Source organism: Leopardus geoffroyi, chromosome A2, assembly GCF_018350155.1.
Source record: "Leopardus geoffroyi isolate Oge1 chromosome A2, O.geoffroyi_Oge1_pat1.0, whole genome shotgun sequence".
NCBI lineage: Eukaryota > Metazoa > Chordata > Mammalia > Carnivora > Felidae > Leopardus > Leopardus geoffroyi.
Genome location: NC_059331.1, coordinates 3067058 through 3078330, shown reverse-complemented (window position 1 = coordinate 3078330; position 11273 = coordinate 3067058). Strand labels below are relative to the sequence as shown.

General features: G+C 60.2%; 2 long non-coding RNA genes across 5 annotated transcripts in view; both read right to left on the bottom strand.

Moving 5' to 3' along the window:
* LOC123605115 overlaps positions 1–2303 on the bottom strand; it is a 30470-nt gene extending 28167 nt beyond the window's left edge. The window contains exons 1-4 of one of the 4 annotated variants that reach the window (XR_006715581.1): positions 2125–2303; positions 748–862; positions 485–627; positions 136–178 (exon numbers count right to left, since the gene is read on the bottom strand). This is a non-coding gene — a long non-coding RNA (uncharacterized LOC123605115). The other 3 variants (XR_006715580.1, XR_006715578.1, XR_006715579.1) reach the window with 3 other exon arrangements.
* Positions 2304–7805: 5502 nt separating this feature from the next.
* On the bottom strand, positions 7806–10998 carry LOC123605117. Its single transcript, XR_006715584.1, has 2 exons — positions 10435–10998; positions 7806–9284 (listed from the first exon to the last, which is right to left on the bottom strand). It is a non-coding gene; the product is annotated as an uncharacterized LOC123605117 (long non-coding RNA).
* Between the last annotated feature and the right edge of the window lie 275 nt (positions 10999–11273).

Here is an 11273-nt window from a genome sequence, read left to right as displayed (position 1 = left end):
GGCGGGGGGGGGGGCGCCGTCGGTTAAGCAGCTGACTTCAGTTCAGGTCATGATCTCACGGTTCGCGGGTTCGAGCCCCGCGTCGGGCTCTGCGCTGACAGCTGAGACCCTGGAACCCGCTTCAGAATCTGTGTCTCCCTCTCTTGCTGCCCCTCCCCCACTTGCGCTCTGTCTGTCTCTGTCTCTCTAACATAAATAAATATTAGAAGAATTTTTAAAAATAAATAAACATTAAAGAAAATTAACAACCAACCAACCAACTAGCAGGTGGCTCCCGGATGACGGAATTGGACACTGTAACTGTGGTTTCTCCGTCTCCTTCCCTGCCTGGGGACGCCGTGCCCAAGGTGGGGCAGGACACAGGCACAGGTGCAGGGGGGCCACCGGCCCACGTGGGCTAGGAGGAAACCCCTGTGCCACCCTCTTTCCCCTCCCGGCCTCTCCCCTCCCTTCCCCTCCTCTCCCTTTGGTCTGCTCAGCTCACCACAGCCCTGCAACCCTCTGCCTTACAGGGAAGGGACCGCTTTCCGGCCCGCCTGGCCCCTGCCCTGTGTCCGCCAGCCCCTGAGGTTCTGGGAGCCTCTGGTGTCCTCAGTGGGGACCCTCCGGGTTCACGGCCGGGCCAACCTAGGGGGCAGGGAAGGGGTTCCCCGGAGCCCAGCAGAGACCTGGAGAGCCTGGGTGCCAGGGCACCTCCGCTGGGTGCCCCTCACCCCACAAAACGCAGGGTCCCCGAACATCACTCACTGTGGGCGGACACGCTCTCATCAACACTTTGTTTTGGTCACCTCAACACCTGCCCTCGTTCACAGCAGCATGATTCACGGTAGCCCGGGCTGGAAACAGTCCAGACGTCCAGCAGCTGAAAAACAGGTACACACGGGGCGTCCACCGCGCGCGCGCGCGCGCCCTCAGGTGCATCCACCGCGCACGCGCACGTCCACAGATGCACGTGTCCCCCGCGCACGCGCACGTCCCTCGGCCGCGAGCAGGAGCGAGGCGCCCAAACCGGCAGCCCCGCGGACGGACCCCGAACACACGACGCTCAGGGAGGGATCCGGCCACGGGAGGCCACGCGGGGTGTGGGTCTGCGTGTGTGAAACGTCCAGGACGGGCTCATCCACGGACGGGAACGGGCTCGTGGGGGCCGGGGGCCGGGGGCCGGGGGCGGGGTGGGGATGACAGCTAATGAGGACGGGGCTGCTTTTGGAGTGACGGAACGTTCCAGAATTAGTGGTGGCGGTTGCACAGCTCTGTGAACGCGTGAACGTCCTAACAACCAGTGACTTGTACTCTTGAAGTGGGTGAGCTGTACAGTATGTGAATTATATCTCAATAAAGCTGTTATTAAAAAAGCAAGCCACCCTCTCCCATTGGTTCACGCTCTATCCTGCCGGAGCCTCAGGTGACTCCCCGGTCCTGTCTGGCGAGTCCTCCACGAGGCCCTGGGCCCTGAGCTGCGGGGGGGAGAGGTGACGGGCCGGTTCCTCCCTGGCTGGGAAGGCAGTGGCTCTGTTCCCGGGCTGTGGACCCCCCCGACTCCGCAGAAGGGCCGCAGGGTCCTGGGTGGGGCGGGTGGGACTGAGGCACAAGGCCACGCCCATTTCACAGACAAAAACACCGGGTCCCTGAGACAGGCAGGTGTGCCGGAAAGCAAGCAGAGCAGCTGGGCCGCCAGCCTGGGGCTGCCAGACAGATGCCGTGGTAGCAGGTGGCCTCGGGGACACTGTCCTCCCCCCCTCCCCCCCCCAGCACACACATCCAGGCCGGGGCTCAGACCACATGGAGCCTCCTTCCTAGCGGTTTCTGGGCCAAGGGTCCCTTGCTGGGTGACGTCAGCTGACATGACATCCTGTTCTGCCTTGCACCCCGCCCCACCGGCTCCCACTGGGGACATCGCGGGGCTGTCCTTGGCGTTCTCTGGTGGACGTGACTCTCGGCCCCACTTCAAGGCGGCGGGCGTGGGGGCAGGAGCCCGGAGGGAGGAGGTTGCCCGCCCCGCCCGAGGTCACGTGGAGAACTTGACCTTGACCCCTTGACCTTGACCCCAAGAGTGGGGGGGGGGGCGGTGCGGCGGAGGCTCGGGAGAGGGAGCTGCAGGTGGCGCCCGGCGGGACCCTGTACCTGACGGCCGCCCCGTGCTCTCTCCACCCCTCGTTCCGCCGCTGTGGCTCTGCCCGAAAGTGAAGTCCGGTGACAGCAAAGTGAAACCGAAGCCTCAGCCCGCCGGGCCAGCCCCAGGAGGGCCGGGGGACAGGGGCGGCTGCCGGGCGGCCCACGTGGCAGGCGCCGGATGGAGGGCGGAGCCTGGCGTTCAACTGCGCTGATTTTAAAAAAAGAACGAACTCGGACCAGCAGTGCGGCCTCGTCCTCCCGCCCGCCCCCGCCCCCCGCGGCCTGCTCTCCTCTGCCCGCCGCCTCCCAGGGGGTGGGGGGCGCAGGGCCAGGACCCGGCCTCGTCCCCTTGGGGTCACGGAGGCGAAGCCGACCCACGGGGCCCCTCCCTGAGGCGTCCCGTCACCGCCCGGCTTCGGGCCCATCGCACGGACGGAGAGCAGGGCCCCCCCCCCCCCCCGCCCCCGGAGCGGAGACCGGCCGCCTCCCTGGGGCGGAGGGGGCAGAGCGCAGCAAGGGGGCTCAAGTCCGGGGTCGCGGAGAGCCAGGGGGCAGCGCTTTATCCTCCTGCGGAGCACCCAGAGGGAGAGGCCCCAGGCGCGCTTAGCAGCAGGCAGGATTGAAGTTAGACCCAGGCCAGGGTTTCTCGCCCTCAGCACCGTGGATGTTTGGGGCCACATCATTCTCCGGGGGGGGGGGGGGGGGGGGGGGGGGGGGGGGGGGGCTGAAGGTCACGGGGGCTCAGCAGCATCCCTGGCCCCAACCCTCCAAGCCGGGCCGGGAGCCACCCCTTAGGGTCACAACCACTAATGCCCCCACCCCTGGCGGGAGGGAGTGGGGTGGGGGTAGGCGGGTGGGGACAGCAGCCTGACTCACGTGACCCACCGCCCTAAGCAAATTCTTACAGTGTGGGGCCAGGCCAGGGAGAGAGCCGCAGAGACTGAGCCGTGACCCAGGCCCCAAAGGCAGGCAGGCAGGCTGGCCACCCCGAGCGCCGGAGCGCTCTGTCGAGGTTCTGAGAGCCCAGGGGGTCCCCATCCAGCCTGGAAGCGAGGGGGGCATCCAGGAGGCCAGGACGCAGGTGGAGAGAGAGGCCAGAGCTAGGTGCAAGGGCCCATTGCACAGGTAGGAATACTGAGCGGCAAGGTGGCGTAAGGGACAGCGGGAGGGCCAGAATAACCCGCCTTCCTCTAGCTCCCAGACCAAGTCTAAACTGCCTAAGTGAGGTGCACTAGCCCCCCCCCCCGCCTCCCCGAGGTACAAATGGGCCAGGCATCTCCCCAGCCGCTGAGAGTTCAGAGGCTGTTGCTCGAGAAAGATTTCCCCTGTGAGGCTCAGGGGCTGTGCCGGGGGAAGCCTCCGGGCGCCGGGGGCAGTCGGGCGCTCCACGCGGCCTCGATTTGCCAACAACTACTGAAGTGTTCCCGGTACTTGCACACCTGGTTTGGCCACCCTGGGCGTGCTGGTTAAATGTTAGCTCTTCCCCAGGAGCACCTCTGGGAGGAGCCCCGGGATCTGGGAGGAGCCTGACTGGGAGGAGGCTTTACCGGCCACCGCGGGAGCCCTGCGGAGGGGCTGGCTGGCGGGTGGCGGCCCCCAGGCCTTCTGGGTGCCCGCGCACCTGACACGCAGGGCCCCTGCCCACGGAGTCAGCACCACGACCCCAGCAGGACACTCGAAGCCTGGCGCCAGAGGCCGGCCCCTCGTCCCGTCCCTGTGGTTGGAGGAAGCAGTTTGTGCCCTTGCTGGGCGGACAGAAACGGGCAGCCTCTGTGCAGCCGGACCCTGATGTGTTTGGCTTTTCTTTTTTCAGTCTTAATAGAACGAGAGAGAGAGAGAGAGAGCGCCGAACTCTGATATTTTGATTGTGTAAAATCTACGTACGTCACCATCGTCACCATCTCCAAGCGCACAGCTCAGGGGCATCAAGGGCACTCACTGTCGTGCAGCCGCCCCCGCCATCCGTCTCCAGAACCTTCCATCTCCCCAGACTGAGACCCTGCCCCCACGAAGCACGGCCTCCCCACCCCTGGCTCCCACCGTCCACTCTCTGACTCGGTGGACGGGACTCCTCTGGGGACCCCCCGTGCGTGGGGTCACGCGGGACGTGTCCTTCCGTGTCTGGCTCCTGTCCCTGCGCACAGTGGCCTCCGGGTCCATCCACGCAGTGGCAGGCGGCAGGACGTCCTTCCTTTCTGCGCTGAGGAATATTCCAGCGTGTGGCTGGACCGCACTGTGTTCTTCCCTCATCCATCAACAGACACTCGGGTTGCCTGCATCATTTTAGGAACCGAACTTTGCTCTGGATTCTCTGACTCAGGCCTCAGCCACCCTGTTGGGCGCTTTGGAGCTAGATGGAATCAGAACTGTGGAACTCATCTGCCTGCCTGGGGCCAGAGCGGACCGTGAGTGGACCAGACCCAGCGCGGTTGGCCAGGCCGGGCAGCGGGCGGAGGCTCAGATGGGACACGAGCTGGTCTGTCATCCCTCCCTCTGGTCCACCCCAGAATCAATTTCATCCTCCGCAGGTCAGCCCCACAGAGAACCCCCGGTGAGGTAGGCCTGGCTGTCAGTCTGTCTGTCTTTCCTCGTGGGACGTGGCTTCCTGTCTCCCTTCCCCATCTTGGTCTTGTCCCCGAATGGTTTGGTGAGACCACCACCTCCCTTGGGCTGAGCACTAGACCTCCAATATTATGACCTGAAATCACATTAGCTTTTTCAGAAGCCCAGCTATGCTATTGGTTCTGAGTTTCTTTTAACGTTGATTTATTTTTGAGAGAGAGAGGCAGAGACAGAGCACAAGCAGGGGAGGCTTAGTGAGAGGGGGAGACACGGAGTCCGAAGCAGGCTCCAGGCTCCAAGCTGTCAGCGCAGAGCCCGACGCGGGGCTGGAACCCACGAACCGTGAGATCACGACCTGAGCCGAAGTCGGACGCCCAGCCGACTGAGCCCCCCAGGCGCCCCACCACTTTCAACCTTTTCTCAGGGTGCAGCTCAGCGGCATCAGATACTCCCACACTGATGTAGCCATGCCCACCACCCGTCTCCAGAACTTTCTCACCTGCCCAGACTGAACATCTCGTCTCCGTTTGCTCAGCTGGCTTTTGAGAACGCGCCCAGACCTTTACGGCCCTCCCAGGAGACCTTCTGTTTATTTGGCTGTTTTGCGTCGTCTACCCTGGGTCCAGATCTCTCTCTGTTCTTCCAGACACGTCTCCCGAACGGCCGATCACTAGCCTTCGGCACGTCGGCACCTTTACTCAGGTCGCTGGTAAACACAACAGGGGAGAGCTAGCTAGCTAGGTAGATGGAGGTGTTTTTGCGCACGCACGCACGCACCACAGCCAAGTCCTAATCTCCAGTACCCCAGAACGTGACCTTCCTGGGAAATACGGGTATTGAAGAAGATGTCCTTAGTGAAGTGACGGTGAGGTCATCCTGGAGTCGGGTGGACCCCTGCTCCGATATGACTGCTGTCCTCATAAGAAGGGGGCCTTTGGACACAGAGACAGACTTGCACGGGGGGAAGGCAGGGAGACGGCCGTCGGTCTGCAAGCCAGGGAGCCCCCGAGGTTCCCGGAGGCGAGGAGAGAGGCCAGGGGTCTTTGGAGGGAGCCTGGCCTTGCTGACGCCTTGACTGTGGACGTGCGGTCTCCAGACGTGAGAGAGTATGTGCCTCAGCTGTCCTGTGGCACCCAGCCTGTGGTTCCCTGTTAATAGCAGGTGCCAGCAAGGGGACTTAATATTTTCTAGGGTCGTTATCAGAGGAGGGGTCAGAGACACCTTGGAAGAATGCCATCCTGCTGGTTCTGGATGGAGGGAGGAGGTCGTGGGTCTTTTCAAAACTAACTGCAGGGGCGCCTGGGTGGCTCGGCCGGCTGAGCGTCCGACTTCGGCTCAGGTCACGATCTCGCGGTTCGTGGGTTCCAGCCCCGTGTCGGGCCCTGTGCTGACAGCTCGGAGCCTGGAGCCCACTTCGGGTTCCGTCTCCTTCTCTCTGAGCCTCCTCCACTAGTGCTCTCTTTCTTTCTCTCTCTCTCTCTCAAAAACAAACATTAAAAACATTTTTTTTAATACATAAATAGGGGCACCTGGGCAGCTCAGTCCGTTAAGCGCCCGACTTCGGCTCAGGTTGTGATCTCACAGCGCGTGGGCTGGGGCCCCACCTCGAGCTCTCTGCTGTCAGCACAGAGCCTCCTTTGGATCCTCTGTCCCCCTCTCTCGCTGCCCCTCCCTCCCCTGCTCGCGCTCTCAATCTCTCTCTCAAAAATAAAGCATTAAAGAAAAAACCCTCTTTAAAAATAATTGCATTATGTCATTTATATATATTTAAGACCAACAATAGAAGTAAACGTATCCATACACTTGCACACACACACAGGCAGGTCTAGGGACACCCCCAAGCCAAGGCCACCCTCTCCCTGACACTCCTTATCCACCTGTCCACTGCCACCCCCCCGGAAACCTGGCAAGCCCTTCGGGTTCTAGGCCTCCCGTCCCCCCACCCCTGACATTGCACCCAGCAACAGCTCTTTTCCACCTGACCTGCGGAACAGACCCGTTCTGGGGCGTCCGGGTGGCTCAGTCGGTTAAGCTTCCGACTCCCGATCTCAGCTCAGGCCGTGACCTTGCAGTTCGTGAGCTCGAGGCCCGCGTCAGGCTCTGTGCTGATGGCGTGGAGCCTGCTTGAGATTCTGTCTCTGCTTCTCTCTGCCCCTCCCCTGCTTGTGTTCTCTCTCTCTCTCTCTCAGTAAACAAATAAACCCCAAATACAAAACAGACTCGTTCTTCCTGCTGCTGCTGTGACCTCCGTCTATGCTCCCCGGATGCCCACACCAGATCCCCGCTGGTCTCTCCATGGCGTGTGTTGGGTTCTCACACAGCCGTCGGCGGGTCTAACGGAGCACAAAGCTGGACAGTCACGTGCTCAAAACAACACTAACTCTTTCGGCTTGACTTCTTTTTTCTTTTTTGCTTTTTTATTGTGATCATGCATACGTGGCATAAAATCTAGCATCTCAACCGCTCTTGCCTGCATAAGTCACTGGCCCCCACACTGTCGTGCAGCCGCCCCCGCCATCCGTCTCCAGAACTTTCCATCTCCCCAGAACTGAGACTCTGCCCCCAGGAAGCACGGACTCCCCACCCCTGGCTCCCACCGTCTACTCTCTGTCTCTGTGGACGGGACTCCTCTGGGGACCCCCTGTGCGCGGGGTCGCGCGGGACATGTCCGTCTGTGTCCGGCTCCTGTCACTGCACACGGCGTCCTCCGGGTCCGTCCACGCGGTGGCAGGCGGCAGGACGTCCTGACTTTTTAAGGCCGAGTAATATTCCAGGGTGTGGATGGACTGCGCCGTATTAATCCACTCGCCTATCGCTGGATCATTCGGTGGTTTCCACATTTTGGTGGTGTGAATAACGCTGCCGTGAATACTGGTGTTGCTTTGCGTTTTAAAAGTCCGCAATTGGGGCGCCTGGGTGGCTCAGTCGGTTAAGCGTCCGACTTCAACTCAGGTCACGATCTCGCGGTCCGTGAGTTCGAGCCCCGCGTCGGGCTCTGGGCTGATGGCTCAGAGCCTGGAGCCTGTTTCCGATTCTGTGTCTCCCTCTCTCTCTGCCCCTCCGCCGTTCATGTTCTGTCTCTCTCTGTCCCAAAAATAAATACACGTTAAAAAAAATAAAAAAATAAATAAATAAATAAATAAATTTAAAAAAAGTCCACAATCCACGTACCCCAATATTCACTCTTTAGAGTATAGAAGTCAGTGGTTTTCAATCTAATCTTAGAACATTTTCATCACCCCTAAAGGAAACCCCGTTCCCCCTTGGCAGTCACTGTCCCTCCCCGGCCCCCACGAGCCCCCTTCCCGTCCGTGGATGAGCCCGTTCTGGACGTTTCACACCCGCGGACTCCCACCCCGCGTGGCCTCTCGTGTCGGGTCCCCTCCCCGAGCGTCGTGTGCTCGGGGACCGTCCGCGGGGCGGCGGGGGCGGGCGCCTCGCTCCTGCTCGCGGCCGCGGGATGTGCGCGTGCGCGGGGGACACACCCGCGTGACGTGCGCGTGTATAGACGGACACGTTGTGTTTACGCATCCGCGAGTCGACGGACGTTTGGACGGTGTTGACTTTGGGGCTGTTACAAGTAACGCTGTTGCGGATTTTCGCGCCCAAGTTGCTGTGTGGGCCAGATGCTGTCACTTCTCTTGGATACACACGTAGGGTCCCCCGTTAACTTCCGGAAGAAGGGCCACAGCTGTGGCGCTGTGCATTCCCAGCACTCGTGGTGCTGGTGGCAGGGGGGCGGGGGTTCCGGCTTCTCCCCAATCCCATCGACACTTGTTACCGACCTTTTTCACTCTCCCCATCCCAGCAGGGGCGAGGTGGTGTTTCATCGTGGTTTTGATTTGCATTTCCCTGATGACTAATGATGTTGGGCAACTTTTCATGAACTTTATGGTCCGTTTATGTATCTCTTTTGGAGAAACGGCTGTTAAAATCCTTCGCCCGGTCGAAACAATTTGGTCACTTTGCCGTTAGCGTCGAGTTTCGGATTTCTTTGTAGGTTCCGACGAGTCGGCCCTTATCATAGCTATGATTTGCGAAGCTTCTTTGTCTCCCCTTCGGTGGGTGTTTCTTTCACTCCCTTGATGGTGTTCTCTGAAGCACCAAAGTTAAGGAATGTTACTTGAAAGATATTTTAAATTTCATGGCAAATAACGTATGCATTGGGGCGCCTGGCCGGCTAAGTCGGTGGAGCATGTGACTGTTGGTCTCGGGGTTTTGAGTTCGAGCCCCACGCGGGGCGCAGAGAATACTTAAAACAATAATATACGCGTGGTACGGAATTCAGAAGATCAAAGACAGTGAACAGAAGGTCTCTGGCCCTGCTCCCCGTCCTCCTGAGAGCATCCCCCAGAAGCTATCCCCGCTCATGGTGACAAGAATTACCTGCTCAAAATCTACAAATTTGCAGCCTAGCCAACACAACCTGAATTCACGTCCACCCAATGCCTCGCTGTGCGTCTTTGGGAAATTATTCAACTTCTCCTCCTCCGGGTCTCGGCGTCATCATCCTGTACCTCAGGGTTGACAGTCGATGCCGCACAGGGGGACCGACATCGCAGGTGGAGACAGAAGTCAGAAAAGTAGAGGTGACGTTACCACCGACCCTGGAACGAGTTAGTTTGGAGACAAGTGCCTGCTACTTGTCAATTTTCGTATTGCTCTGTGGCTAAGACAGAGCCGGTCAGGTTGACACGCCCCAAGAAGCCTCTGACGGGGGTGGGGGTTCTGCCGATGAAGTAACAAACGCTATGAGTGCGTGTGGATGTTTCAGCTCTGCAAGGTGGGTTTCAATCCAGCGCTGCCCTGGCCAGGAACGGGAGGGGGGTGTGGCCCAAGAGTAGTAATAACCCCGACAGAATGACATCTAGGCTGTACTGAGGACTTCCGCCACACTGTGCTGTTGAAGATCGTTACCCGTGCCACCTTGTCTCTCCCCTGTTTACAACCCTAGGAAGTCCGGGTCATTATTTTCTAAAGGACGCTGAGGATCAGAGAGGTTAAGTAACCTGCCCAAGGTCACACAGTAACTCAATCTCTTATGCTCTATGAACTCTAAAAATAGTATCTACCTGGGTAATGTGGGGGGAGGGGAGGGAGTAGGGTCTGAGGAATGGGGGTCAGGACAAAGCTTTGCCTCCCTTCCTGTTTTCACTGCAGGGACTGGAGTGAGCATGGGGGGGGGGGGCGGGGTATGCCAGCCCGGCACATCCTTGGAGGAGCCACCCCCAGCCCTTCTGGCAGGGTCCAGAGTCAGGTGGAATGCTGGATTTGACGCCCTTGCCCCTTGCCCCTCTCTGGGCCTCAGTTTTGTCATATGTAAGATGGAAATTATGTAACTCCTCCTTCTCAGAGCATAATGAAGTTGAGATTCAATGCCAATCTTCTGTACGTGTCTATATTCATTCCCTGCCCCTTCTGAAGCGGTTTATCCCCTGTGGAAAAACAGTGCAGGATATTCAGGGCTGCATGGTACAGGAGGGGAAACTGAGCCACCCGGAGGGTGGAGCTTGCGGGGAAGGGGGTGAGGCCATTGAGGAGCAAGGCCCGAGCTCCAGTTATCTGCAGGAGTCCAGGCACAACCCTGAGACCTGCAAGTTGTCTTTCTGCCTGGCCCTTCTGTCCTAAGGCTGATGGCAGGCTGGTTTAAGGAAGGAAAACGGGCTTATATCCCAGGCAGGGTCGTTAGAGCAAAGTCCCTGGGTTCCACCCTCACCGGGACCCACACGGCCCCTCCCTCAGTCCCTTCCTACCTACTAGGGGCTGGTTTCAGTCCTGGGGCTGGCACTTCCCCTCTGGGGGCCTCCCGGGTTTCCCCTAGAAGCCAAATTATTATTACAAAAGCCGATTCAACCCGTTTGGGAGTTGAAAGGCGCCTTTAATATGTTGGGCGAAGAAGCAATAAAGTACCAGGGGCGGTGGGAAGCTTTGAAGTCCGAGAAGGACAGACCCCGTCCCCTTCACCCATGGCAGGGCCAGTAATGGTGGTGATAATGATGATAACAGTAAATAATAATGATTATAACGCGATTGGACGTTAGAATGGAGGTAAACAGGACCCGGGACAGAGCCAGCCACTCGAGAGGCGCTCGGTAAAAGGCGGCTATAAAGCAGGTGCCAGCCCTCTCCGTCCGAGGGAAGGAGGAAGGGGAAACTGAGGCCCAGAGCCCCTCGCGCGGCTGATCGCACCGGCCGGCCCTCCCCAGGCGCCTACTGGGTGCAGCGGGCAGCCGGCCGGGCCGGGTCAGGCTGTTCTCACCGCGCGGCCCCTCCTCCCCCTCCCCCGTGCCCCGCCGGACCTCTCCCACGACCGGGGAGGAAGTGGGAGAAATGGACAGGGAAAAAAGTCGGGCTGAGCCAACGCCTCCCCACTCCCCATCTCTGCCCCTCCGGAGCCACGCAGACCCTTGAGCGAGCGGCCCGCCGGACCCAGACGTCCGGGGCCCGGTCCCCGTCCAGCCCAGCGGCCCGCAGTTGGGTGGGGGAACTCGGAAAGCCGGGAAAACAACCGCCCAGCCCGCCCCTCGCCAACCCCTTCCCCCGCTACGCCCCTGGCGCAGCGGGCGGAGGCGACTCTTTTATATAATCGCGGGCAG